The sequence below is a fragment of the Pristiophorus japonicus genome, chromosome 7 (genome assembly GCF_044704955.1).
Source record: "Pristiophorus japonicus isolate sPriJap1 chromosome 7, sPriJap1.hap1, whole genome shotgun sequence".
In the NCBI taxonomy this organism is placed as follows: domain Eukaryota; kingdom Metazoa; phylum Chordata; class Chondrichthyes; family Pristiophoridae; genus Pristiophorus; species Pristiophorus japonicus.
The window spans coordinates 217,901,324-217,927,962 of record NC_091983.1 but is presented as its reverse complement, the minus strand read 5'-3'; the positions used below and the strand labels follow the sequence as shown (position 1 = coordinate 217,927,962).

The window sequence follows — 26,639 nt, the reverse complement described above, 5'->3', positions numbered from 1 at the left end:
GGCCTCATCTGAAAAATGGGACCTTCAACAGTGCAGTACTCTCTCTGTACAGCACTGGAGTGTCAGCCTAGATTTCATGCTCAAGTCTCTGGAGTGGGGCTTGAACCCACGACCTGCTGACTCAGAGGAGAGAGTGCTACCCACTGAGCCACTGGCTGAAACCTTTAACATGCTAACCCATTGCCCCTGTCATTACTCCCCTGGTTGCTGATTGTGGAAGCTTGCTGTGCACAAATTGTCTGCTACAATTTCTAGATTACAACAGTGACTCTACTTCAAATGTACTGGATTGGCTGCAAAGCGCTTTGGGACATCCTGAAGTGAAAAGTGCTAGAGAAATGCAAGTTCTTTCTTTCTCCAGACCCTGGCCTCATGTATCCCTGCCCCTTTTGCTCCAAAATTGACAGCCGTTTCTTCAGCCACTGAGGACTCACACTCCAGGAATTCCTTCCCGAACAACTTGTTTTTGAAAGACTGCTTAAAACCCACCCCTTTGGCCCAGCTTTCGGCTGCCTGCTTCTTATGCTCACCCTCCATTTCTTGATTGTGCCTCTGTGAATTAACTTGGAACATTTTTTCTACATTAAAATGCATGCTATAAATGCAAGTCTTTATTCAGTAAGCGATCCCACATTTGCACTTTAAGCCCTAGGGAAACGCATTAATACACATTCACATGTCTGTTGCATAAGTAGTGGATCTCTGTGCACCAGTTCAGTCAATATTTTGCCTCGGTGCTAGTTACTCAAAACATCGGGTTTCTGTTTCAGATTTCCAGCATCTGCTGGAGATTTTTTACTGTTGTTGCAAAGTTTGTTATTGGCAAAGCAAACAGGGATCCGGTCAATCGGATTGCTCCAAGTGTTGAGCAACCCAGGCAAGGGCTCAAGGTTGAAAAGCATAGGAGAGAAATGACGACCAGACCCGAGAGTTTATCCTGTCGGGAAAGATTGAACAGGCTGGGACACTTTTCTAAGAGAAGGCAGAGGTGTGACCTGTTAGTGGTCCTTAAGATTATGAAGGTGTTTGATAAGGTTGACAGAGAAGCTGCTTCCACTTGTGGGTGAGACCAGAACTAGAGGCCATAACTTTAAGAAATCCAACAGTGAATTCAGGAGGAACTTCTTTACCCAGAAGGTAGTTAGAATGTGGAATTCATTATTAACAGGCAGTAGTGGAGGCAAATCGCATAGATGCATTTACAGGGCAGCTAGATAAGCATACGAGGGAGAAAAGAAGAGGGTTCTGCTAATCGAGTTAGATGGAGGAGTTAGAAGGGTGGGAGGAGGCTCGAGTGGAGCATACACAGTAGCACGGAGCAGTCGGGCCGAATGGCCTGTTTCGGCACTGTATATTCGATGCAATTCTAATTCAAGGAGCAAGATTTAAAGTGACACTGAGCTTAGGTTTCAAAAGCTCATCAATTATAGGGAAGGCAAGACTGAGGGAGAACAAAAACATTGACTGGATTTTGGTCCAATTCTACACTTCGGAGGCAGGGAGGGGGGAAGAATGCACCTTAAAATATAGAGCACAATTTACATTTTCACACATGTTTACACCTCCTCTGAATATATGACTGCCATTTATACAGTACATGTGGATCTCACTGGAAATGTGGCCCCGAACTGGAGAGGGCACCCTATACTCTACATTTTACAGTAAAACTAGTTCTGGCAAATGCAACGTGGATTCTGCGGGGGCTCCGCCCCTTTGGAGAGTTTACAATATCGAAGGGATTATTATTAGCCGACTTTTACAAACTCAAATGCATAAATTGGCACAACAAACCTGCAAATTAAAACCACCAGCCTGATGAATAAAAGTCACTGACATTCCACCATTACCTGGTCAGGGAGATAGAGGCCCACTGGAGAGAGTGGGGGCAGTTGGAGTCTTGGCCAAAGCTGTGGGTCTGGGGTCCACGACGTCACCTTGGTCACTTCTAATGTCCGATTGCCCTCTTCGTTGGAAAGTGGCCTGCCTGTCGCTGTCGGGGGGGGGGGGGGGGGGGGGAAAGAGAGAGATTTAACAGTATGGACAACATGTCAACACCATCCACTTCAGCTCTCCACTAGTTACCAGGGGACATCCCCACTGACACTTGGGAGTCCCTGACCATAGACCGCCCTAAGTGGAGGAAGTACATTCGGGAGGGCGCTGAGCTCCTCGAGTATCGTCGCCAAGAGCATGCAGAAATCAAGCGCAGGCAGCGGAACCAGGCTCCCTGCCCACCCTGTCCCTCGATGACTATCTGTCCCACCCGTGACAGAGACTGTGGTTCTCGTATTGGACTGTACAGCTACCTAAGAATTCATGCTAAGAGTGGAAGCAAGTCTTCAGAGTCCGAGGGACTGCCTACGATGATGACGACGACGACCTGGGGAGTTTGACTTCTGTGCTTTATGTTAGTCAGTTCTACAATATCCCAGGGCTCCAGACTTCAGCCCCTCCGCTGACCCCCATCGGCCCCTCCGCGGACCAGAGTGTCTGGTTGCCCAATGTCTTGTTTACCACAGAGGTCAGCTCTGTGGAAGTGAGGGGGGAGGGGGGAAGCAGAGCAGGCTTTCCCAATCTGAGACACAGATGAGGCGTTACCAGTAATTGAATTAAACAAAACTTCCCTGCAATAAAACACTGATTGTTGAACTGAACTTTGAAATAATTACTTTGTAAACTCCAGAGTCACACTGAGGAATTTGAACCCGGTGACCTCTGGGAGCATGTCCAGCACGGTCTCTGTTTCAGACACTGTCTGTATTCATACAGAGGACGTGAATTTACATTTTAATGTGAACAATACAGGCTGTGCGACCAGCAGTCCACACAACACTCACTCTGTCTGTCACTCAATCACACACACACAATTATATCTACACTAAAGTTCCGAAAACTGCAGGTAAACAATGTCTCTGAGCTTTGCGACCTAGCGGCCTGGCCGTCCCTGATGAACTTACCGAGCTCCGCGCCGCACTGGGTTCGCTCGAGCCACTGCACGCTCCGCCAATGTCACAGCCGCCAGCCCGCTGGCTCCACAACAAGCCCGCGGCCCATTGGTCGCCCCGCCCCGCCCCGCCCCGCGGCCCGCCCATTGGCTGCCCCGCCCCGCACTATCGCTGCACGTGCCTCATCGGTCCGCTCCCCCCCCACTCCCGCCAATCCTATTGATTGCACCGGATGTCAATCCGCGCGGCCCGGCTTCAGCCTCGGGATAGGCCGCTCGAGGCTCCAGGCGGGTGGGGCTTCTCCTTCGTTCTCAACGTCGATCGGTTTGTCCTCTGGATGTCAATCAGGTATGTCTCTGCCTGCTGATTGGTTCAGGCTGCGCGTCAGTCAGGGAGGGCGCCCCCTGCTGATTGGCTCAGCCTGACTATCGCTCGGATTGGTTGCTGCCCAGCGATGGCAGCGTGTGCTGCCCGCGTGCAGCCCCAGCGCTGAGCCAATGAGGGGCGAGAGAGGCTGGGATTGAGAGCGGGGTGAGTGCTGGGGGGTAGCGGAGGGGAGCAACGTGTTGTCCCAAACACAGCGTCAGGCTCGCATCATCATGGGCGGTCCCTCGGATCAGGATGACTTGCTTCCACACCAAAAAGGCATGAGCTCACATGTGTTTCAATGAAGGACCTAATAGAAACATAGAAAATAGGTGCAGGAGTAGGCCATTCGGCCCTTCGAGCCTGCACCACCATTCAATAAGATCATGGCTGATCATTCACCTCAGTACCCCTTTCCTGCTTTCTCTCCATACCCCTTGACCCCTTTAGCCGTAAGGGCCATATCTAACTCCCTCTTGAATATATCCAATGAACTGGCATAGAAACATAGAAACATAGAAAATAGGTGCAGGAGTAGGCCATTCGGCCCTTCTAGCCTGCACCGCCATTCAATGAGTTCATGGCTGAACATTCAACTTCAGTACCCCATTCCTGCTTTCTCGCCATACCCCTTGATCCCCCTAGCAGTAAGGACCTCATCTAACTCCTTTTTGAATATATTTAGTGAATTGGCCTCAACAACTTTCTGTGGTAGAGAATTCCACAGGTTCACCACTCTCTGGGTGAAGAAGTTCCTCCGCATCTCGGTCCTAAATGGCTTACCCCTTATCCTTAGACTGTGACCCCTGGTTCTGGACTTCCCCAACATTGGGAACATTCTTCCTGCATCTAACCTGTCTAACCCCGTCAGAATTTTATATGTTTCTATGAGGTCCCCTCTCATTCTTCTGAACTCCAGTGAATACAAGCCCAGTTGATCCAGTCTTTCTTGATAGGTCAGTCCCGCCATCCCGGGAATCAGTCTGGTGAACCTTCGCTGCACTCCCTCAATAGCAAGAATGTCCTTCCTCAGGTTAGGAGACCAAAACTGTACACAATACTCCAGGTGTGGCCTCACCAATGCCCTGTACAACTGCAGTAAGACCTCCCTGCTCCTGTACTCAAATCCCCTAGCTATGAAGGCCAACATACCAGTTGCCTTCTTCACCGCCTGCTGTACCTGCATGCCAACTTTTAATGACTGATGAACCATGACACCTAGGTCCCGTTGTACCTCCCCTTTTACTAATCTGTCACCATTCAAACAATATTCTGCCTTCCTGTTTTTGCCACCAAAATGAGTAACCTCACATTTATCCACATTATACTGCATCTGCCATGCATTTGCCCACTCACCTAACCTGTCCAAGTCACTCTGCAGCTTCTTAGCATCCCCCTCACAGCTCACACTGCCACCCAGCTTTGTGTCATCTGCAAAGTTGGAGATATTACATTCAATTCCTTTGTCTAAATCATTAATGTATATTGTAAATAGCTGGGGTCCCAGCACTGAACCTTGCGGTAACCCACTAGTCACTGCCTGCCATTCTGAAAAGTACCCGTTTATTCCTACTCTTTGCTTCCTGTCTGCTAACCAGTTCTCTATCCACGTCAATACATTACCCCCAATGCCATGTGCTTTAATTTTGCACGCTAATCTCCTGTGGGACCTTGTGCAAAATTAAAGCACATGGCATTGGGGGTAATGTATTGATGTGGATAGAGAACTGGTTGGCAGACAGGAAGCAAAGAGTAGGAATAAACGGGTCCTTTTCAGAATGGCAGGCAGTGACTAGTGGGATACCGCAAGGTTCAGTGCTGGGATCTTGTCAAAAGCCTTTTGAAAGTCCAAATACACCACATCCACTGGTTCTCCCTTGTCCACTTTACTAGTTACATCCTCAAAGAATTCTAGAAGATTTGTCAAGCATGATTTCCCTTTCATAAATCCATGCTGACTTGGACCAATCCTGTCACTGCTTTCCAAATGCGCTGCTATTACATCTTTAATAATTGATTCCAACATTTTCCCCACTACCGATGTCAGGCTAACCGGTCTATAATTCCCTGTTTTCTTTCTCCCTCCTTTTTTAAAAAGTGAGGTTACATTAGGTACCCTCCAATCCATAGGAATTGATCCAGAGTCTATAGAATCTTGGAAAATGACCACCAATGCATCCAGTATTTCTAGGGCCACTTCCTTAATTACTCTGGGATGCAGGCTATCAGATCCTGGGGATTTAGTGGTATTCAGTCCCATCAATTTCCCTAACACAATTTCCTGACTAATAAGAATTTCCTTCCGTTCCTCCTTCTCGCTAGACCCTCGGTCCACTAGTATTTCCGGAAACTCCCGAACTGCACATCGAAGGGTGGATTTTTTTAACATGTGGTGGCCCCCTCCAGGACATAGTCGACGTATTTACTGAGGCGTATGAAAGCATGGGCCTTATGCTAAACATCCGTAAGACAAAGGTCCTCCACCAGCCTGTCCTCACCGCACAGCACTGCCCCCCCAGTCATCAAGATCCACGGCGCGGCCCTGGACACCGTGGACCACTTCCCATATCTCAGGAGCATCCTATCAGCAAGACCAGGCATCAACGATGAGATCCAACACTGCCTCCAATGCGCCAGTGCAGCCTTCGGCCGCCTGAGGAAAAGAGTGTTTGAAGACCAGGCCCTCAAAGCTGCCACCAAGCTCATGGTCTACAGGGCTGTAGTGATACCTGCTCTCCTGTATGGCTCAGAGATATGGACCATGTACAGTAGACACCTCAAGTTGCTGGAGAAATATCACCAACGATGTCTCCGTAGGATTCTACATATCCCCTGGGAGGACAGGCACACCAACATCAGCGTCCTCATTCAGGCTAACATCCCCAGCATTGAAGCACTGACCACACTCGATCAGATACGCTGGGCAGGCCATATAGTCCGCATGCCAGACACGAGACTCCCAAAGCAAGTGCTCTACTCGGAGCTCCCTCACGGCAAACGAGCCAAAGGTGGGCAGTGGAAACGCTACAAGGACACCCTCAAAGCCTCCCTGATAAAGTGCAACATCCCCACTGGGAGACCCTGGCCCAAGACCGCCCTAAGTGGAGGAAGTGCATCCGAGAGGGCGCTGAGCACCTCGAGTCTCAACGCCGAGAGCATGCAGAAATCAAGCGCAGACAGCGGAAAGAGCGTGCGGCAAACCAGTCCCACCCACCCCTTCCCTCAACGTCCATCTGTCCCACCTGGGACAGAGTCTGTGGCTCTCGTATTGCACTGTTCAGCCACCAAAGAACTCACTTCAGGAGTGGAAACAAGTCTTCCTCGATTCCGAGGGACTGCCTATGATGATGATGATGATGATGGTGGCCATTGCACACCAGCCACCACACGGGCTTGACAGAGCTAGGTCTTGGTCCAGTGGCAAGGATTAACCAAGATGACTAGAGACCAGCTCTGCTGCATGCACCTAGTGCACACACAAATTGCAGTGTGGGCTGGCCCATGCTGCTCCTGGGCCCTCGCCTCTTCTGGACCTCGAATTCACGCCTCTCCTGCGCCCCGATCACGTCGCTCCACGATCACTCGTTGCTCCTGGGCCCCCCGAACTCTCGCCGTTCCTGGGCCCCGAACTCTCGTCACTCCTGGGCCCCGAACTCTCGCCACTCCTGGGCCCCGAACTCTCGTCGTTCCTGGGCCCCGAACTCTCGCCGTTCCTGGGCCCCGAACTCTCGCCGTTCCTGGGCCCCGAACTCTCGTCTCTCCTGGGCCCCGAACTCTCACCGTTCCTGGGCCCCGAACTCTCACCACTCCTGGGCCCCGAACTCTCGCCGTTCCTGGGCCCCGAACTCTCGTCTCTCCTGGGCCCCGAACTCTCACCGTTCCTGGGCCCCGAACTCTCACCACTCCTGGGCCCCGACCTCTCGCCGTTCCTGGGCCCCGACCTCTCGCCGTTCCTGGGCCCCGAACTCTCGCCGTTCCTGGGCCCCGACCTCTCGCCGTTCCTGGGCCCCGACCTCTCGCCGTTCCTGGGCCCCGAACTCTCGTCGCTCCTGGGCCCCGACCTCTCGCCGTTCCTGGGCCCCGAACTCTCACCGTTCCTGGGCCCCGAACTCTCGCCGTTCCTGGGCCCCGACCTCTCGCCGTTCCTGGGCCCCGAACTCTCGTCACTCCTGGGCCCCGACCTCTCGCCGTTCCTGGGCCCCGACCTCTCGCCGTTCCTGGGCCCCGACCTCTCGCCGTTCCTGGGCCCCGAACTCTCGCCGTTCCTGGGCCCCGAACTCTCGCCGTTCCTGGGCCCCGAACTCTCACCGTTCCTGGGCCCCGAACTCTCGTCACTCCTGGGCCCCGAACTCTCACCGTTCCTGGGCCCCGAACTCTCGTCACTCCTGGGCCCCGAACTCTCGCCACTCCTGGGCCCCGAACTCTCACCGTTCCTGGGCCCCGAACTCTCGTCACTCCTGGGCCCCGAACTCTCGCCACTCCTGGGCCCCGAACTCTCACCGTTCCTGGGCCCCGAACTCTCGTCACTCCTGGGCCCCGAACTCTCGTCACTCCTGGGCCCCGAACTCTCACCGTTCCTGGGCCCCGAACTCTCGCCACTCCTGGGCCCCGAACTCTCGCCGTTCCTGGGCCCCGAACTCTCGCTACTCCTGGGCCCCGAACTCTCGCCACTCCTGGGCCCCGAACTCTCGCCGTTCCTGGGCCCCGACCTCTCGCCACTCCTGGGCCCCGAACTCTCGCCACTCCTGGGCCCCGAACTCTCGCCGTTCCTGGGCCCCGAACTCTCGCTACTCCTGGGCCCCGAACTCTCGCCACTCCTGGGCCCCGAACTCTCGCCGTTCCTGGGCCCCGAACTCTCGCCGTTCCTGGGCCCCGAACTCTCGTCACTCCTGGGCCCCGAACTCTCGTCACTCCTGGGCCCCGAACTCTCGTCACTCCTGGGCCCCGAACTCTCGTCACTCCTGGGCCCCGAACTCTCGTCACTCCTGGGCCCCGAACTCTCGTCACTCCTGGGCCCCGACCTCTCGCCGTTCCTGGGCCCCGAACTCTCGTCACTCCTGGGCCCCGAACTCTCGCCGTTCCTGGGCCCCGAACTCTCGCCGTTCCTGGGCCCCGAACTCTCGTCACTCCTGGGCCCCGAACTCTCGTCACTCCTGGGCCCCGAACTCTCGTCACTCCTGGGCCCCGAACTCTCGTCACTCCTGGGCCCCGAACTCTCGCCGTTCCTGGGCCCCGAACTCTCGCCACTCCTGGGCCCCGAACTCTCGCCGTTCCTGGGCCCCGAACTCTCGCCACTCCTGGGCCCCGAACTCTCGCCACTCCTGGGCCCCGAACTCTCGTCACTCCTGGGCCCCGAACTCTCGTCACTCCTGGGCCCCGAACTCTCGTCACTCCTGGGCCCCGAACTCTCGTCACTCCTGGGCCCCGAACTCTCGTCACTCCTGGGCCCCGAACTCTCGTCACTCCTGGGCCCCGAACTCTCGTCACTCCTGGGCCCCGAACTCTCGCCGTTCCTGGGCCCCGAACTCTCGCCGTTCCTGGGCCCCGAACTCTCACCACTCCTGGGCCCCGAACTCTCGCCGTTCCTGGGCCCCGAACTCTCGCCGTTCCTGGGCCCCGAACTCTCGCCGTTCCTGGGCCCCGAACTCTCGTCACTCCTGGGCCCCGAACTCTCGTCACTCCTGGGCCCCGAACTCTCACCACTCCTGGGCCCCGAACTCTCGCCGTTCCTGGGCCCCGAACTCTCGCCGTTCCTGGGCCCCGAACTCTCGCCGTTCCTGGGCCCCGAACTCTCGTCGCTCCTGGGCCCCGAACTCTCGCCGTTCCTGGGCCCCGAACTCTCGCCGTTCCTGGGCCCCGAACTCTCGTCACTCCTGGGCCCCGAACTCTCGTCACTCCTGGGCCCCGAACTCTCGCCGTTCCTGGGCCCCGAACTCTCGTCACTCCTGGGCCCCGAACTCTCGTCACTCCTGGGCCCCGAACTCTCGCCGTTCCTGGGCCCCGAACTCTCGTCGCTCCTGGGCCCCGAACTCTCGCCGTTCCTGGGCCCCGAACTCTCACCGTTCCTGGGCCCCGAACTCTCGCCGTTCCTGGGCCCCGAACTCTCGTCACTCCTGGGCCCCGAACTCTCGCCGTTCCTGGGCCCCGAACTCTCGCCGTTCCTGGGCCCCGAACTCTCGTCACTCCTGGGCCCCGAACTCTCGCCGTTCCTGGGCCCCGAACTCTCGTCACTCCTGGGCCCCGAACTCTCGTCACTCCTGGGCCCCGAACTCTCGTCACTCCTGGGCCCCGAACTCTCGCCGTTCCTGGGCCCCGAACTCTCGTCACTCCTGGGCCCCGAACTCTCGCCGTTCCTGGGCCCCGAACTCTCGCTACTCCTGGGCCCCGAACTCTCGCCGTTCCTGGGCCCCGAACTCTCACCGTTCCTGGGCCCCGAACTCTCGTCACTCCTGGGCCCCGAACTCTCGTCACTCCTGGGCCCCGAACTCTCGCCGTTCCTGGGCCCCGAACTCTCGTCACTCCTGGGCCCCGAACTCTCGCCGTTCCTGGGCCCCGAACTCTCGCCGTTCCTGGGCCCCGAACTCTCACCGTTCCTGGGCCCCGAACTCTCGTCACTCCTGGGCCCCGAACTCTCGCCGTTCCTGGGCCCCGAACTCTCGCCACTCCTGGGCCCCGAACTCTCGCCGTTCCTGGGCCCCGAACTCTCACCGTTCCTGGGCCCCGAACTCTCGCTACTCCTGGGCCCCGAACTCTCACCGTTCCTGGGCCCCGAACTCTCGCTACTCCTGGGCCCCGAACTCTCGCCGTTCCTGGGCCCCGAACTCTCGCCACTCCTGGGCCCCGAACTCTCGCCGTTCCTGGGCCCCGAACTCTCGTCACTCCTGGGCCCCGAACTCTCGCCGTTCCTGGGCCCCGACCTCTCGCCGTTCCTGGGCCCCGAACTCTCGCCGTTCCTGGGCCCCGAACTCTCGTCACTCCTGGGCCCCGAACTCTCGCCGTTCCTGGGCCCCGAACTCTCGCCGTTCCTGGGCCCCGAACTCTCGCCGTTCCTGGGCCCCGAACTCTCGCCGTTCCTGGGCCCCGAACTCTCGCCGTTCCTGGGCCCCGAACTCTCGTCGCTCCTGGGCCCCGAACTCTCGCCGTTCCTGGGCCACGAACTCTCGCCGTTCCTGGGCCCCGAACTCTCGCCGTTCCTGGGCCCCGAACTCTCGTCACTCCTGGGCCCCGAACTCTCGCCGTTCCTGGGCCCCGAACTCTCGCCGTTCCTGGGCCCCGAACTCTCGCCGTTCCTGGGCCCCGAACTCTCGCCGTTCCTGGGCCCCGAACTCTCGTCACTCCTGGGCCCCGACCTCTCGCCGTTCCTGGGCCCCGAACTCTCGCCGTTCCTGGGCCCCGAACTCTCGTCACTCCTGGGCCCCGAACTCTCGTCACTCCTGGGCCCCGAACTCTCGTCACTCCTGGGCCCCGAACTCTCGTCACTCCTGGGCCCCGAACTCTCGCCGTTCCTGGGCCCCGAACTCTCGTCACTCCTGGGCCCCGAACTCTCGTCACTCCTGGGCCCCGAACTCTCGTCACTCCTGGGCCCCGACCTCTCGCCGTTCCTGGGCCCCGAACTCTCGCCGTTCCTGGGCCCCGAACTCTCGTCACTCCTGGGCCCCGAACTCTCGTCACTCCTGGGCCCCGAACTCTCGTCACTCCTGGGCCCCGAACTCTCGTCACTCCTGGGCCCCGAACTCTCGCTACTCCTGGGCCCCGAACTCTCGTCACTCCTGGGCCCCGAACTCTCGCCGTTCCTGGGCCCCGAACTCTCGTCACTCCTGGGCCCCGAACTCTCGTCACTCCTGGGCCCCGAACTCTCGTCACTCCTGGGCCCCGAACTCTCGCTACTCCTGGGCCCCGAACTCTCGTCACTCCTGGGCCCCGAACTCTCGCTACTCCTGGGCCCCGAACTCTCGCCGTTCCTGGGCCCCGACCTCTCGCCTCTCCTGGGCCCCGAACTCTCGCCACTCCTGGGCCCCGACCTCTCGCCACTCCTGGGCCCCGAACTCTCGCCACTCCTGGGCCCCGACCTCTCGCCACTCCTGGGCCCCGAACTCTCGTCACTCCTGGGCCCCGAACTCTCGCCGTTCCTGGGCCCCGAACTCTCGTCACTCCTGGGCCCCGAACTCTCGCCGTTCCTGGGCCCCGAACTCTCGCCACTCCTGGGCCCCGAACTCTCGCCGTTCCTGGGCCCCGAACTCTCGCCGTTCCTGGGCCCCGAACTCTCGTCGCTCCTGGGCCCCGAACTCTCGCCGTTCCTGGGCCCCGAACTCTCGCCGTTCCTGGGCCCCGAACTCTCGTCACTCCTGGGCCCCGAACTCTCGCCGTTCCTGGGCCCCGAACTCTCGTCACTCCTGGGCCCCGAACTCTCGCCGTTCCTGGGCCCCGAACTCTCGCCGTTCCTGGGCCCCGAACTCTCGCCGTTCCTGGGCCCCGAACTCTCGTCACTCCTGGGCCCCGAACTCTCGTCACTCCTGGGCCCCGAACTCTCGCCGTTCCTGGGCCCCGAACTCTCGCCGTTCCTGGGCCCCGAACTCTCGCCGTTCCTGGGCCCCGAACTCTCGTCACTCCTGGGCCCCGAACTCTCGCCGTTCCTGGGCCCCGAACTCTCGTCACTCCTGGGCCCCGAACTCTCGCCGTTCCTGGGCCCCGAACTCTCGTCACTCCTGGGCCCCGAACTCTCGTCGCTCCTGGGCCCCGAACTCTCGCCGTTCCTGGGCCCCGAACTCTCGCCGTTCCTGGGCCCCGAACTCTCGTCACTCCTGGGCCCCGAACTCTCGCCGTTCCTGGGCCCCGAACTCTCGCCGTTCCTGGGCCCCGAACTCTCGTCGCTCCTGGGCCCCGAACTCTCGCCGCTCCTGGCCCCGAACTCTCGTCACTCCTGGGCCCCGAACTCTCGCCGTTCCTGGGCCCCGAACTCTCGTCACTCCTGGGCCCCGAACTCTCGCCGTTCCTGGGCCCCGAACTCTCGTCACTCCTGGGCCCCGAACTCTCGTCGTTCCTGGGCCCCGAACTCTCGCCGTTCCTGGGCCCCGAACTCTCGCCGTTCCTGGGCCCCGAACTCTCGCCGTTCCTGGGCCCCGACCTCTCGCCGTTCCTGGGCCCCGAACTCTCGTCACTCCTGGGCCCCGAACTCTCGCCACTCCTGGGCCCCGAACTCTCGCCGTTCCTGGGCCCCGAACTCTCACCGTTCCTGGGCCCCGAACTCTCGTCACTCCTGGGCCCCGAACTCTCGCCACTCCTGGGCCCCGAACTCTCGCCGTTCCTGGGCCCCGAACTCTCGCCGTTCCTGGGCCCCGAACTCTCGTCACTCCTGGGCCCCGAACTCTCGCCACTCCTGGGCCCCGAACTCTCGCCGTTCCTGGGCCCCGAACTCTCGCCGTTCCTGGGCCCCGAACTCTCGCCACTCCTGGGCCCCGAACTCTCGTCACTCCTGGGCCCCGAACTCTCGCCGTTCCTGGGCCCCGAACTCTCGCCGTTCCTGGGCCCCGAACTCTCGCCGTTCCTGGGCCCCGAACTCTCGCCGTTCCTGGGCCCCGAACTCTCGCCGTTCCTGGGCCCCGAACTCTCGTCACTCCTGGGCCCCGAACTCTCGCCGTTCCTGGGCCCCGAACTCTCGCCGTTCCTGGGCCCCGAACTCTCACCGTTCCTGGGCCCCGAACTCTCGCCGTTCCTGGGCCCCGAACTCTCGCCGTTCCTGGGCCCCGAACTCTCGCCGTTCCTGGGCCCCGAACTCTCGCCACTCCTGGGCCCCGAACTCTCACCGTTCCTGGGCCCCGAACTCTCGTCACTCCTGGGCCCCGAACTCTCGTCACTCCTGGGCCCCGAACTCTCGCTACTCCTGGGCCCCGAACTCTCGCCGTTCCTGGGCCCCGAACTCTCGCCGTTCCTGGGCCCCGACCTCTCGCCGTTCCTGGGCCCCGAACTCTCGCCGTTCCTGGGCCCCGAACTCTCGCCGTTCCTGGGCCCCGAACTCTCACCGTTCCTGGGCCCCGAACTCTCGCCGTTCCTGGGCCCCGAACTCTCGTCACTCCTGGGCCCCGAACTCTCGCCGTTCCTGGGCCCCGAACTCTCGTCACTCCTGGGCCCCGAACTCTCGCTACTCCTGGGCCCCGAACTCTCGCCGTTCCTGGGCCCCGAACTCTCGCCGTTCCTGGGCCCCGAACTCTCGCCGTTCCTGGGCCCCGACCTCTCGCCGTTCCTGGGCCCCGAACTCTCGCCGTTCCTGGGCCCCGAACTCTCGCCGTTCCTGGGCCCCGAACTCTCGCCGTTCCTGGGCCCCGAACTCTCGCCGTTCCTGGGCCCCGACCTCTCGCCGTTCCTGGGCCCCGAACTCTCGCCACTCCTGGGCCCCGAACTCTCACCACTCCTGGGCCCCGAACTCTCGCCGTTCCTGGGCCCCGAACTCTCACCACTCCTGGGCCCCGAACTCTCGCCGTTCCTGGGCCCCGAACTCTCGCCGTTCCTGGGCCCCGAACTCTCGTCTCTCCTGGGCCCCGAACTCTCGTCACTCCTGGGCCCCGAACTCTCGCCGTTCCTGGGCCCCGAACTCTCGCCGTTCCTGGGCCCCGAACTCTCGTCGTTCCTGGGCCCCGAACTCTCGCCGTTCCTGGGCCCCGAACTCTCGTCACTCCTGGGCCCCGAACTCTCGTCACTCCTGGGCCCCGAACTCTCGCCGTTCCTGGGCCCCGAACTCTCGCCGTTCCTGGGCCCCGAACTCTCGCCGTTCCTGGGCCCCGAACTCTCGCCGTTCCTGGGCCCCGAACTCTCGCCGTTCCTGGGCCCCGAACTCTCGTCACTCCTGGGCCCCGAACTCTCGTCACTCCTGGGCCCCGAACTCTCGCCGTTCCTGGGCCCCGAACTCTCGCCGTTCCTGGGCCCCGAACTCTCGCCGTTCCTGGGCCCCGAACTCTCGCCGTTCCTGGGCCCCGAACTCTCGTCACTCCTGGGCCCCGAACTCTCGCCGTTCCTGGGCCCCGAACTCTCGCCGTTCCTGGGCCCCGAACTCTCGCCGTTCCTGGGCCCCGAACTCTCGCCGTTCCTGGGCCCCGAACTCTCGCCGTTCCTGGGCCCCGAACTCTCGCCGTTCCTGGGCCCCGAACTCTCGTCGCTCCTGGGCCCCGAACTCTCGCCGTTCCTGGGCCCCGAACTCTCGCCACTCCTGGGCCCCGAACTCTCGTCACTCCTGGGCCCCGAACTCTCGCCGTTCCTGGGCCCCGAACTCTCGCCGTTCCTGGGCCCCGAACTCTCGTCGCTCCTGGGCCCCGAACTCTCACCACTCCTGGGCCCCGAACTCTCGTCACTCCTGGGCCCCGAACTCTCGCCACTCCTGGGCCCCGAACTCTCGCCGTTCCTGGGCCCCGAACTCTCGCCGTTCCTGGGCCCCGAACTCTCACCACTCCTGGGCCCCGAACTCTCACCACTCCTGGGCCCCGAACTCTCACCACTCCTGGGCCCCGAACTCTCGCCGTTCCTGGGCCCCGAACTCTCACCACTCCTGGGCCCCGAACTCTCACCACTCCTGGGCCCCGAACTCTCACCACTCCTGGGCCCCGAACTCTCGCCGTTCCTGGGCCCCGAACTCTCACCACTCCTGGGCCCCGAACTCTCGCCGTTCCTGGGCCCCGACCTCTCGCCACTCCTGGGCCCCGAACTCTCACCACTCCTGGGCCCCGAACTCTCGCCGTTCCTGGGCCCCGAACTCTCGCCGTTCCTGGGCCCCGAACTCTCGTCACTCCTGGGCCCCGAACTCTCGTCACTCCTGGGCCCCGAACTCTCGCCGTTCCTGGGCCCCGAACTCTCGTCACTCCTGGGCCCCGAACTCTCACCACTCCTGGGCCCCGAACTCTCGCCGTTCCTGGGCCCCGAACTCTCGCCGTTCCTGGGCCCCGAACTCTCGTCACTCCTGGGCCCCGAACTCTCGCCGTTCCTGGGCCCCGAACTCTCGCCGTTCCTGGGCCCCGAACTCTCGTCACTCCTGGGCCCCGAACTCTCGCCGTTCCTGGGCCCCGAACTCTCGCCGTTCCTGGGCCCCGAACTCTCGCCGTTCCTGGGCCCCGAACTCTCGCCGTTCCTGGGCCCCGAACTCTCGCCGTTCCTGGGCCCCGAACTCTCGCCACTCCTGGGCCCCGAACTCTCGCCACTCCTGGGCCCCGAACTCTCGCCACTCCTGGGCCCCGAACTCTCGCCACTCCTGGGCCCCGAACTCTCGCCACTCCTGGGCCCCGAACTCTCGCCGTTCCTGGGCCCCGAACTCTCGCCGTTCCTGGGCCCCGAACTCTCGCCTCTCCTGGGCCCCGAACTCTCGCCGTTCCTGGGCCCCGAACTCTCGCCTCTCCTGGGCCCCGAACTCTCGCCGTTCCTGGGCCCCGAACTCTCGCCGTTCCTGGGCCCCGAACTCTCGCCGTTCCTGGGCCCCGACCTCTCGCCGTTCCTGGGCCCCGAACTCTCGCCGTTCCTGGGCCCCGAACTCTCGCCGCTCCTGGGCCCCGAACTCTCGTCACTCCTGGGCCCCGAACTCTCGTCACTCCTGGGCCCCGAACTCTCGTCACTCCTGGGCCCCGAACTCTCGCCGTTCCTGGGCCCCGAACTCTCGCCGCTCCTGGGCCCCGAACTCTCGCCACTCCTGGGCCCCGAACTCTCGTCACTCCTGGGCCCCGAACTCTCGCCGTTCCTGGGCCCCGAACTCTCGCCACTCCTGGGCCCCGAACTCTCGTCACTCCTGGGCCCCGAACTCTCGCCGTTCCTGGGCCCCGAACTCTCGCCACTCCTGGGCCCCGAACTCTCGTCACTCCTGGGCCCCGAACTCTCGTCACTCCTGGGCCCCGAACTCTCGTCACTCCTGGGCCCCGAACTCTCGCCACTCCTGGGCCCCGAACTCTCGCCACTCCTGGGCCCCGAACTCTCGTCACTCCTGGGCCCCGAACTCTCGCCGTTCCTGGGCCCCGAACTCTCGCCACTCCTGGGCCCCGAACTCTCGCCACTCCTGGGCCCCGAACTCTCGCCGTTCCTGGGCCCCGAACTCTCGCCACTCCTGGGCCCCGAACTCTCGCCGTTCCTGGGCCCCGAACTCTCGCCGTTCCTGGGCCCCGACCTCTCGCCGTTCCTGGGCCCCGAACTCTCGCCGTTCCTGGGCCCCGACCTCTCGCCGTTCCTGGGCCCCGACCTCTCGCCGTTCCTGGGCCCCGAACTCTCGCCGTTCCTGGGCCCCGAACTCTCGCCACTCCTGGGCCCCGAACTCTCGTCACTCCTGGGCCCCGAACTCTCGTCACTCCTGGGCCCCGAACTCTCGTCACTCCTGGGCCCCGAACTCTCGCCGTTCCTGGGCCCCGAACTCTCGTCACTCCTGGGCCCCGAACTCTCGTCACTCCTGGGCCCCGAACTCTCGTCACTCCTGGGCCCCGAACTCTCGCCGTTCCTGGGCCCCGAACTCTCGCCGTTCCTGGGCCCCGAACTCTCGCTACTCCTGGGCCCTGAACTCTCGCCGTTCCTGGGCCCCGAACTCTCACCACTCCTGGGCCCCGAACTCTCACCACTCCTGGGCCCCGAACTCTCGCCGTTCCTGGGCCCCGAACTCTCGTCGTTCCTGGGCCCCGAACTCTCGCCGTTCCTGGGCCCCGAACTCTCGCCGTTCCTGGGCCCCGACCTCTCGCCGTTCCTGGGCCCCGAACTCTCGCCGTTCCTGGGCCCCGAACTCTCGCCGTTCCTGGGCCCCGAACTCTCGTCACTCCTGGGCCCCGAACTCTCGCTACTCCTGGGCCCCGAACTCTCGTCACTCCTGGGCCCCGAACTCTCGCTACTCCTGGGCCCCGAACTCTCGTCACTCCTGGGCCCCGAACTCTCGCTACTCCTGGGCCCCGAACTCTCGTCACTCCTGGGCCCCGAACTCTCGCTACTCCTGTGCCCCGAACTCTCGCCGTTCCTGGGCCCCGAACTCTCGCCGCTCCTGGGCCCCGACCTCTCGCCGTTCCTGGGCCCCGAACTCTCGTCACTCCTGGGCCCCGAACTCTCGCCGTTCCTGGGCCCCGAACTCTCGTCACTCCTGGGCCCCGAACTCTCGCCGTTCCTGGGCCCCGAACTCTCGTCACTCCTGGGCCCCGAACTCTCGCCGTTCCTGGGCCCCGAACTCTCGTCTCTCCTGGGCCCCGAACTCTCGCCGCTCCTGGGCCCCGAACTCTCGCCGTTCCTGGGCCCCGAACTCTCGCCACTCCTGGGCCCCGAACTCTCGCCGTTCCTGGGCCCCGAACTCTCGCCGTTCCTGGGCCCCGAACTCTCGCCGTTCCTGGGCCCCGAACTCTCGTCACTCCTGGGCCCCGAACTCTCGTCACTCCTGGGCCCCGAACTCTCGCCGTTCCTGGGCCCCGAACTCTCGTCACTCCTGGGCCCCGAACTCTCGCCGTTCCTGGGCCCCGAACTCTCGCCGTTCCTGGGCCCCGAACTCTCGCCGTTCCTGGGCCCCGAACTCTCGTCACTCCTGGGCCCCGAACTCTCGCCGTTCCTGGGCCCCGAACTCTCGCCGTTCCTGGGCCCCGAACTCTCGTCACTCCTGGGCCCCGAACTCTCGTCACTCCTGGGCCCCGAACTCTCGCCGTTCCTGGGCCCCGAACTCTCGCCGTTCCTGGGCCCCGAACTCTCGCCGTTCCTGGGCCCCGAACTCTCGCCACTCCTGGGCCCCGAACTCTCGCCGTTCCTGGGCCCCGAACTCTCGTCACTCCTGGGCCCCGAACTCTCGCCGTTCCTGGGCCCCGAACTCTCGTCACTCCTGGGCCCCGAACTCTCGCCGTTCCTGGGCCCCGAACTCTCGTCACTCCTGGGCCCCGAACTCTCGCCACTCCTGGGCCCCGAACTCTCGCCACTCCTGGGCCCCGAACTCTCGCCGTTCCTGGGCCCCGACCTCTCGCCGTTCCTGGGCCCCGAACTCTCGCCGTTCCTGGGCCCCGAACTCTCGCCGTTCCTGGGCCCCGAACTCTCGCCGTTCCTGGGCCCCGAACTCTCGCCGTTCCTGGGCCCCGAACTCTCGCCACTCCTGGGCCCCGAACTCTCGCCGTTCCTGGGCCCCGAACTCTCGCCACTCCTGGGCCCCGAACTCTCGCCGTTCCTGGGCCCCGAACTCTCGCCACTCCTGGGCCCCGAACTCTCACCGTTCCTGGGCCCCGAACTCTCGCCGTTCCTGGGCCCCGACCTCTCGCCTCTCCTGGGCCCCGAACTCTCGTCACTCCTGGGCCCCGAACTCTCGCCGTTCCTGGGCCCCGAACTCTCACCGTTCCTGGGCCCCGAACTCTCGCCACTCCTGGGCCCCGAACTCTCGCCGTTCCTGGGCCCCGACCTCTCGCCTCTCCTGGGCCCCGAACTCTCGTCACTCCTGGGCCCCGAACTCTCGTCACTCCTGGGCCCCGAACTCTCGCCGTTCCTGGGCCCCGAACTCTCACCGTTCCTGGGCCCCGAACTCTCGCCTCTCCTGGGCCCCGAACTCTCGTCACTCCTGGGCCCCGAACTCTCGTCACTCCTGGGCCCCGAACTCTCGCCGTTCCTGGGCCCCGAACTCTCGCCTCTCCTGGGCCCCGAACTCTCGTCACTCCTGGGCCCCGAACTCTCGTCACTCCTGGGCCCCGAACTCTCGCCGTTCCTGGGCCCCGACCTCTCGCCTCTCCTGGGCCCCGAACTCTCGTCACTCCTGGGCCCCGAACTCTCGTCACTCCTGGGCCCCGAACTCTCGCCGTTCCTGGGCCCCGAACTCTCGTCGCTCCTGGGCCCCGAACTCTCGCCGTTCCTGGGCCCCGAACTCTCGCCGTTCCTGGGCCCCGACCTCTCACCGTTCCTGGGCCCCGAACTCTCGCCTCTCCTGGGCCCCGAACTCTCGCCGTTCCTGGGCCCCGAACTCTCGCCGTTCCTGGGCCCCGAACTCTCGCCACTCCTGGGCCCCGAACTCTCACCGTTCCTGGGCCCCGAACTCTCACCGTTCCTGGGCCCCGAACTCTCGCCTCTCCTGGGCCCCGAACTCTCGCTACTCCTGGGCCCCGAACTCTCGCCGTTCCTGGGCCCCGAACTCTCGCCGTTCCTGGGCCCCGAACTCTCGCCTCTCCTGGGCCCCGAACTCTCGTCACTCCTGGGCCCCGAACTCTCACCACTCCTGGGCCCCGAACTCTCACCACTCCTGGGCCCCGAACTCTCGCCGTTCCTGGGCCCCGAACTCTTGCCGTTCCTGGGCCCCGAACTCTCGCCGTTCCTGGGCCCCGAACTCTCGCCGTTCCTGGGCCCCGAACTCTCACCGTTCCTGGGCCCCGAACTCTCACCGCTCCTGGGCCCCGAACTCTCACCACTCCTGGGCCCCGAACTCTCGCCGTTCCTGGGCCCCGAACTCTCGCCGTTCCTGGGCCCCGAACTCTCGCCGTTCCTGGGCCCCGAACTCTCGCCGTTCCTGGGCCCCGAACTCTCACCACTCCTGGGCCCCGAACTCTCGCCACTCCTGGGCCCCGAACTCTCGCTACTCCTGGGCCCCGAACTCTCGCCGTTCCTGGGCCCCGAACTCTCGCCGTTCCTGGGCCCCGAACTCTCGCCGTTCCTGGGCCCCGAACTCTCACCACTCCTGGGCCCCGAACTCTCGCTACTCCTGGGCCCCGAACTCTCGCCGTTCCTGGGCCCCGAACTCTCGCCGTTCCTGGGCCCCGAACTCTCACCACTCCTGGGCCCCGAACTCTCACCACTCCTGGGCCCCGAACTCTCGCTACTCCTGGGCCCCGAACTCTCGCCGTTCCTGGGCCCCGAACTCTCACCGTTCCTGGGCCCCGAACTCTCGCCACTCCTGGGCCCCGAACTCTCGCCGTTCCTGGGCCCCGAACTCTCGCCGTTCCTGGGCCCCGAACTCTCGCCGTTCCTGGGCCCCGACCTCTCGCCGTTCCTGGGCCCCGAACTCTCGCCGTTCCTGGGCCCCGAACTCTCGCCACTCCTGGGCCCCGAACTCTCGTCACTCCTGGGCCCCGAACTCTCGCCGTTCCTGGGCCCCGAACTCTCGCCACTCCTGGGCCCCGAACTCTCGTCACTCCTGGGCCCCGAACTCTCGTCACTCCTGGGCCCCGAACTCTCGCCGTTCCTGGGCCCCGAACTCTCGCCACTCCTGGGCCCCGAACTCTCGCCACTCCTGGGCCCCGAACTCTCGCCACTCCTGGGCCCCGAACTCTCGTCACTCCTGGGCCCCGAACTCTCGCCGTTCCTGGGCCCCGAACTCTCGCCACTCCTGGGCCCCGACCTCTCGCCGTTCCTGGGCCCCGAACTCTCGTCACTCCTGGGCCCCGAACTCTCGTCACTCCTGGGCCCCGAACTCTCGCCGTTCCTGGGCCCCGAACTCTCGTCACTCCTGGGCCCCGAACTCTCGCCGTTCCTGGGCCCCGAACTCTCGTCACTCCTGGGCCCCGAACTCTCGTCACTCCTGGGCCCCGACCTCTCGTCACTCCTGGGCCCCGAACTCTCGCCGTTCCTGGGCCCCGAACTCTCGCCGTTCCTGGGCCCCGAACTCTCGCCACTCCTGGGCCCCGAACTCTCGCCACTCCTGGGCCCCGAACTCTCGTCACTCCTGGGCCCCGAACTCTCGCCGTTCCTGGGCCCCGAACTCTCGCCACTCCTGGGCCCCGAACTCTCGTCACTCCTGAGCCCCGAACTCTCGTCACTCCTGGGCCCCGAACTCTCGCCGTTCCTGGGCCCCGAACTCTCGCCGTTCCTGGGCCCCGAACTCTCGCCACTCCTGGGCCCCGAACTCTCGCCGTTCCTGGGCCCCGAACTCTCGTCGTTCCTGGGCCCCGAACTCTCGCCACTCCTGGGCCCCGAACTCTCGTCACTCCTGGGCCCCGAACTCTCGCCGTTCCTGGGCCCCGAACTCTCGCCACTCCTGGGCCCCGAACTCTCGTCACTCCTGGGCCCCGAACTCTCGCCGTTCCTGGGCCCCGAACTCTCGCCGTTCCTGGGCCCCGAACTCTCGCCACTCCTGGGCCCCGAACTCTCGTCACTCCTGGGCCCCGAACTCTCGTCACTCCTGGGCCCCGAACTCTCGCCGTTCCTGGGCCCCGAACTCTCGCCACTCCTGGGCCCCGAACTCTCGTCACTCCTGGGCCCCGAACTCTCGCCGCTCCTGGGCCCCGAACTCTCGTCACTCCTGGGCCCCGAACTCTCGCCGCTCCTGGGCCCCGAACTCTCGCCGTTCCTGGGCCCCGAACTCTCACCACTCCTGGGCCCCGAACTCTCGTCACTCCTGGGCCCCGAACTCTCGCCGCTCCTGGGCCCCGAACTCTCGTCACTCCTGGGCCCCGAACTCTCGCCGCTCCTGGGCCCCGAACTCTCGCCGTTCCTGGGCCCCGAACTCTCACCACTCCTGGGCCCCGAACTCTCGCCGCTCCTGGGCCCCGAACTCTCGCCGTTCCTGGGCCCCGAACTCTCACCACTCCTGGGCCCCGAACTCTCGCCACTCCTGGGCCCCGAACTCTCGTCACTCCTGGGCCCCGAACTCTCGCCGCTCCTGGGCCCCGAACTCTCGTCGCTCCTGGGCCCCGAACTCTCGCCGCTCCTGGGCCCCGAACTCTCGCCGTTCCTGGGCCCCGAACTCTCGCTACTCCTGGGCCCCGAACTCTCGCCGCTCCTGGGCCCCGAACTCTCGTCACTCCTGGGCCCCGAACTCTCGTCACTCCTGGGCCCCGAACTCTCGCCGTTCCTGGGCCCCGAACTCTCGCCGCTCCTGGGCCCCGACCTCTCGTCACTCCTGGGCCCCGAACTCTCGCCGTTCCTGGGCCCCGAACTCTCGTCACTCCTGGGCCCCGAACTCTCGCCGTTCCTGGGCCTCGAATTCTCGCCGTTCCTGGGCCCCGAACTCTCGCCGTTCCTGGGCCCCGAACTCTCGTCACTCCTGGGCCCCGAACTCTCGCCGTTCCTGGGCCCCGAACTCTCGCCGTTCCTGGGCCCCGACCTCTCGTCACTCCTGGGCCCCGAACTCTCGCCGTTCCTGGGCCCCGAACTCTCGTCACTCCTGGGCCCCGAACTCTCGCCGTTCCTGGGCCTCGAATTCTCGCCGTTCCTGGGCCCCGAACTCTCGCCGTTCCTGGGCCCCGACCTCTCGTCACTCCTGGGCCCCGAACTCTCGCCGTTCCTGGGCCCCGAACTCTCGCCGCTCCTGGGCCCCGACCTCTCGTCACTCCTGGGCCCCGAACTCTCGCCGTTCCTGGGCCCCGACCTCTCGTCACTCCTGGGCCCCGAACTCTCGCCGTTCCTGGGCCCCGAACTCTCGCCGTTCCTGGGCCCCGAACTCTCGCCGTTCCTGGGCCCCGAACTCTCGCCGTTCCTGGGCCCCGAACTCTCGCCGTTCCTGGGCCCCGAACTCTCGCCGTTCCTGGGCCCCGAACTCTCGCCGTTCCTGGGCCCCGAACTCTCGTCGCTCCTGGGCCCCGACCTCTCGTCACTCCTGGGCCCCGAACTCTCGCCGTTCCTGGGCCCCGAACTCTCGCCACTCCTGGGCCCCGAACTCTCGCCACTCCTGGGCCCCGAACTCTCGCCGTTCCTGGGCCCCGAACTCTCGCCACTCCTGGGCCCCGAACTCTCGCCACTCCTGGGCCCCGAACTCTCGCCGTTCCTGGGCCCCGAACTCTCGCCGTTCCTGGGCCCCGAACTCTCGCCGTTCCTGGGCCCCGAACTCTCGCCGTTCCTGGGCCCCGAACTCTCGCCGTTCCTGGGCCCCGAACTCTCGCCGTTCCTGGGCCCCGAACTCTCGCCGTTCCTGGGCCCCGAACTCTCGCCGTTCCTGGGCCCCGAACTCTCGCCACTCCTGGGCCCCGAACTCTCGCCGTTCCTGGGCCCCGAACTCTCGCCGTTCCTGGGCCCCGAACTCTCGCCGTTCCTGGGCCCCGAACTCTCGCCGTTCCTGGGCCCCGAACTCTCGCCGTTCCTGGGCCCCGAACTCTCACCGTTCCTGGGCCCCGAACTCTCGCCGTTCCTGGGCCCCGAACTCTCGTCGCTCCTGGGCCCCGAACTCTCGCCGTTCCTGGGCCCCGAACTCTCGCCGTTCCTGGGCCCCGAACTCTCGCCGTTCCTGGGCCCCGAACTCTCACCGTTCCTGGGCCCCGAACTCTCGCCGTTCCTGGGCCCCGAACTCTCGCCACTCCTGGGCCCCGAACTCTCGCCGTTCCTGGGCCCCGAACTCTCGCCGTTCCTGGGCCCCGAACTCTCGTCACTCCTGGGCCCCGAACTCTCGCCGCTCCTGGGCCCCGACCTCTCGCCACTCCTGGGCCCCGAACTCTCGCCGTTCCTGGGCCCCGAACTCTCGCTATTCCTGGGCCCCGAACTCTCGCCGTTCCTGGGCCCCGACCTCTCGCCGTTCCTGGGCCCCGAACTCTCGCCACTCCTGGGCCCCGAACTCTCGCCGTTCCTGGGCCCCGAACTCTCGCCACTCCTGGGCCCCGAACTCTCGCCGTTCCTGGGCCCCGAACTCTCGCCGTTCCTGGGCCCCGAACTCTCGCCGTTCCTGGGCCCCGAACTCTCGCCGTTCCTGGGCCCCGAACTCTCGTCGCTCCTGGGCCCCGAACTCTCGCCGTTCCTGGGCCCCGAACTCTCGCCGTTCCTGGGCCCCGAACTCTCGCCGTTCCTGGGCCCCGAACTCTCGCCGTTCCTGGGCCCCGAACTCTCGTCACTCCTGGGCCCCGAACTCTCGCCGTTCCTGGGCCCCGAACTCTCGTCACTCCTGGGCCCCGAACTCTCGTCACTCCTGGGCCCCGAACTCTCGCCGTTCCTGGGCCCCGAACTCTCGCCGTTCCTGGGCCCCGAACTCTCGCCGTTCCTGGGCCCCGAACTCTCGTCACTCCTGGGCCCCGAACTCTCGTCACTCCTGGGCCCCGAACTCTCGCCACTCCTGGGCCCCGAACTCTCGCCGTTCCTGGGCCCCGAACTCTCGCCACTCCTGGGCCCCGAACTCTCGCCACTCCTGGGCCCCGAACTCTCGTCACTCCTGGGCCCCGAACTCTCGTCACTCCTGGGCACCCCGAACTCTCGCCGTTCCTGGGCCCCGAACTCTCGCCGTTCCTGGGCCCCGAACTCTCGCCGTTCCTGGGCCCCGAACTCTCGTCACTCCTGGGCCCCGAACTCTCGCCGTTCCTGGGCCCCGAACTCTCGCCGTTCCTGGGCCCCGAACTCTCGCCGTTCCTGGGCCCCGAACTCTCGCCGTTCCTGGGCCCCGAACTCTCGCCGTTCCTGGGCCCCGAACTCTCGCCGTTCCTGGGCCCCGAACTCTCGTCACTCCTGGGCCCCGAACTCTCGTCACTCCTGGGCCCCGAACTCTCACCGTTCCTGGGCCCCGAACTCTCGCCGTTCCTGGGCCCCGAACTCTCGCCGTTCCTGGGCCCCGAACTCTCGCCGTTCCTGGGCCCCGAACTCTCGCCGTTCCTGGGCCCCGAACTCTCGCCGTTCCTGGGCCCCGAACTCTCGCCGTTCCTGGGCCCCGAACTCTCGCCGTTCCTGGGCCCCGAACTCTCGCCGTTCCTGGGCCCCGACCTCTCGCCGTTCCTGGGCCCCGAACTCTCACCGTTCCTGGGCCCCGAACTCTCGCCACTCCTGGGCCCCGAACTCTCGCCGTTCCTGGGCCCCGAACTCTCGCCGTTCCTGGGCCCCGAACTCTCGCCACTCCTGGGCCCCGAACTCTCGTCACTCCTGGGCCCCGAACTCTCGCCGTTCCTGGGCCCCGAACTCTCGCCGTTCCTGGGCCCCGAACTCTCGTCACTCCTGGGCCCCGAACTCTCGCCGTTCCTGGGCCCCGAACTCTCGCCACTCCTGGGCCCCGAACTCTCGTCACTCCTGGGCCCCGAACTCTCGCCGTTCCTGGGCCCCGAACTCTCGTCACTCCTGGGCCCCGAACTCTCGCCACTCCTGGGCCCCGAACTCTCGTCACTCCTGGGCCCCGAACTCTCGCCGTTCCTGGGCCCCGAACTCTCGTCACTCCTGGGCCCCGAACTCTCGCCGTTCCTGGGCCCCGAACTCTCGTCACTCCTGGGCCCCGAACTCTCGCCGTTCCTGGGCCCCGAACTCTCGCCACTCCTGGGCCCCGAACTCTCGTCACTCCTGGGCCCCGAACTCTCGCCGTTCCTGGGCCCCGAACTCTCACCACTCCTGGGCCCCGAACTCTCGCCACTCCTGGGCCCCGAACTCTCGCCACTCCTGGGCCCCGAACTCTCGCCGTTCCTGGGCCCCGAACTCTCACCACTCCTGGGCCCCGACCTCTCGCTACTCCTGGGCCCCGAACTCTCGCCACTCCTGGGCCCCGAACTCTCGCCGTTCCTGGGCCCCGAACTCTCGCCACTCCTGGGCCCCGAACTCTCGCCGTTCCTGGGCCCCGACCTTTCGCTACTCCTGGGCCCCGAACTCTCGCCGTTCCTGGGCCCCGAACTCTCGTCACTCCTGGGCCCCGAACTCTCGCCGTTCCTGGGCCCCGAACTCTCGCCGTTCCTGGGCCCCGAACTCTCGTCACTCCTGGGCCCCGAACTCTCGCCGTTCCTGGGCCCCGAACTCTCGCCGTTCCTGGGCCCCGAACTCTCGCCACTCCTGGGCCCCGAACTCTCGCCACTCCTGGGCCCCGAACTCTCGTCACTCCTGGGCCCCGAACTCTCGCCGCTCCTGGGCCCCGAACTCTCGCCGTTCCTGGGCCCCGAACTCTCACCGTTCCTGGGCCCCGAACTCTCGCCGTTCCTGGGCCCCGAACTCTCGTCACTCCTGGGCCCCGAACTCTCGCCACTCCTGGGCCCCGAACTCTCGTCACTCCTGGGCCCCGAACTCTCGCCGCTCCTGGGCCCCGAACTCTCGCCGTTCCTGGGCCCCGAACTCTCGTCACTCCTGGGCCCCGAACTCTCGTCGTTCCTGGGCCCCGAACTCTCACCGTTCCTGGGCCCCGAACTCTCGCCGTTCCTGGGCCCCGAACTCTCGTCACTCCTGGGCCCCGAACTCTCGTCACTCCTGGGCCCCGAACTCTCGTCGTTCCTGGGCCCCGAACTCTCACCGTTCCTGGGCCCCGAACTCTCGCCGTTCCTGGGCCCCGAACTCTCGCCACTCCTGGGCCCCGAACTCTCGTCACTCCTGGGCCCCGAACTCTCGCCGTTCCTGGGCCCCGAACTCTCACCGTTCCTGGGCCCCGAACTCTCGCCGTTCCTGGGCCCCGAACTCTCGTCACTCCTGGGCCCCGAACTCTCGCCACTCCTGGGCCCCGAACTCTCGTCACTCCTGGGCCCCGAACTCTCGCCGCTCCTGGGCCCCGAACTCTCACCGTTCCTGGGC

The 26,639-nt window shown here is 64.5% G+C and overlaps 1 protein-coding gene across 4 annotated transcripts in view; it reads right to left on the bottom strand.

Moving 5' to 3' along the window:
• Positions 1–3,065, bottom strand: part of LOC139267455 (atypical kinase COQ8A, mitochondrial-like) — an 89,548-nt gene extending 86,483 nt beyond the window's left edge. For 2 of the 4 annotated variants that reach the window (XM_070885805.1, XM_070885802.1), the window contains exons 1-2: positions 2,958–3,065; positions 1,848–1,990 (exon numbers count right to left, since the gene is read on the bottom strand). The gene's annotated coding sequence lies outside the window, so the exon portion shown is untranslated. Of the gene's footprint in view, positions 1–1,791; positions 1,815–1,847; positions 1,991–2,306; positions 2,403–2,957 lie in introns of those variants that run through there. The other 2 variants (XM_070885803.1, XM_070885806.1) reach the window with 2 other exon arrangements.
• Positions 3,066–26,639: the final 23,574 nt, after the last annotated feature.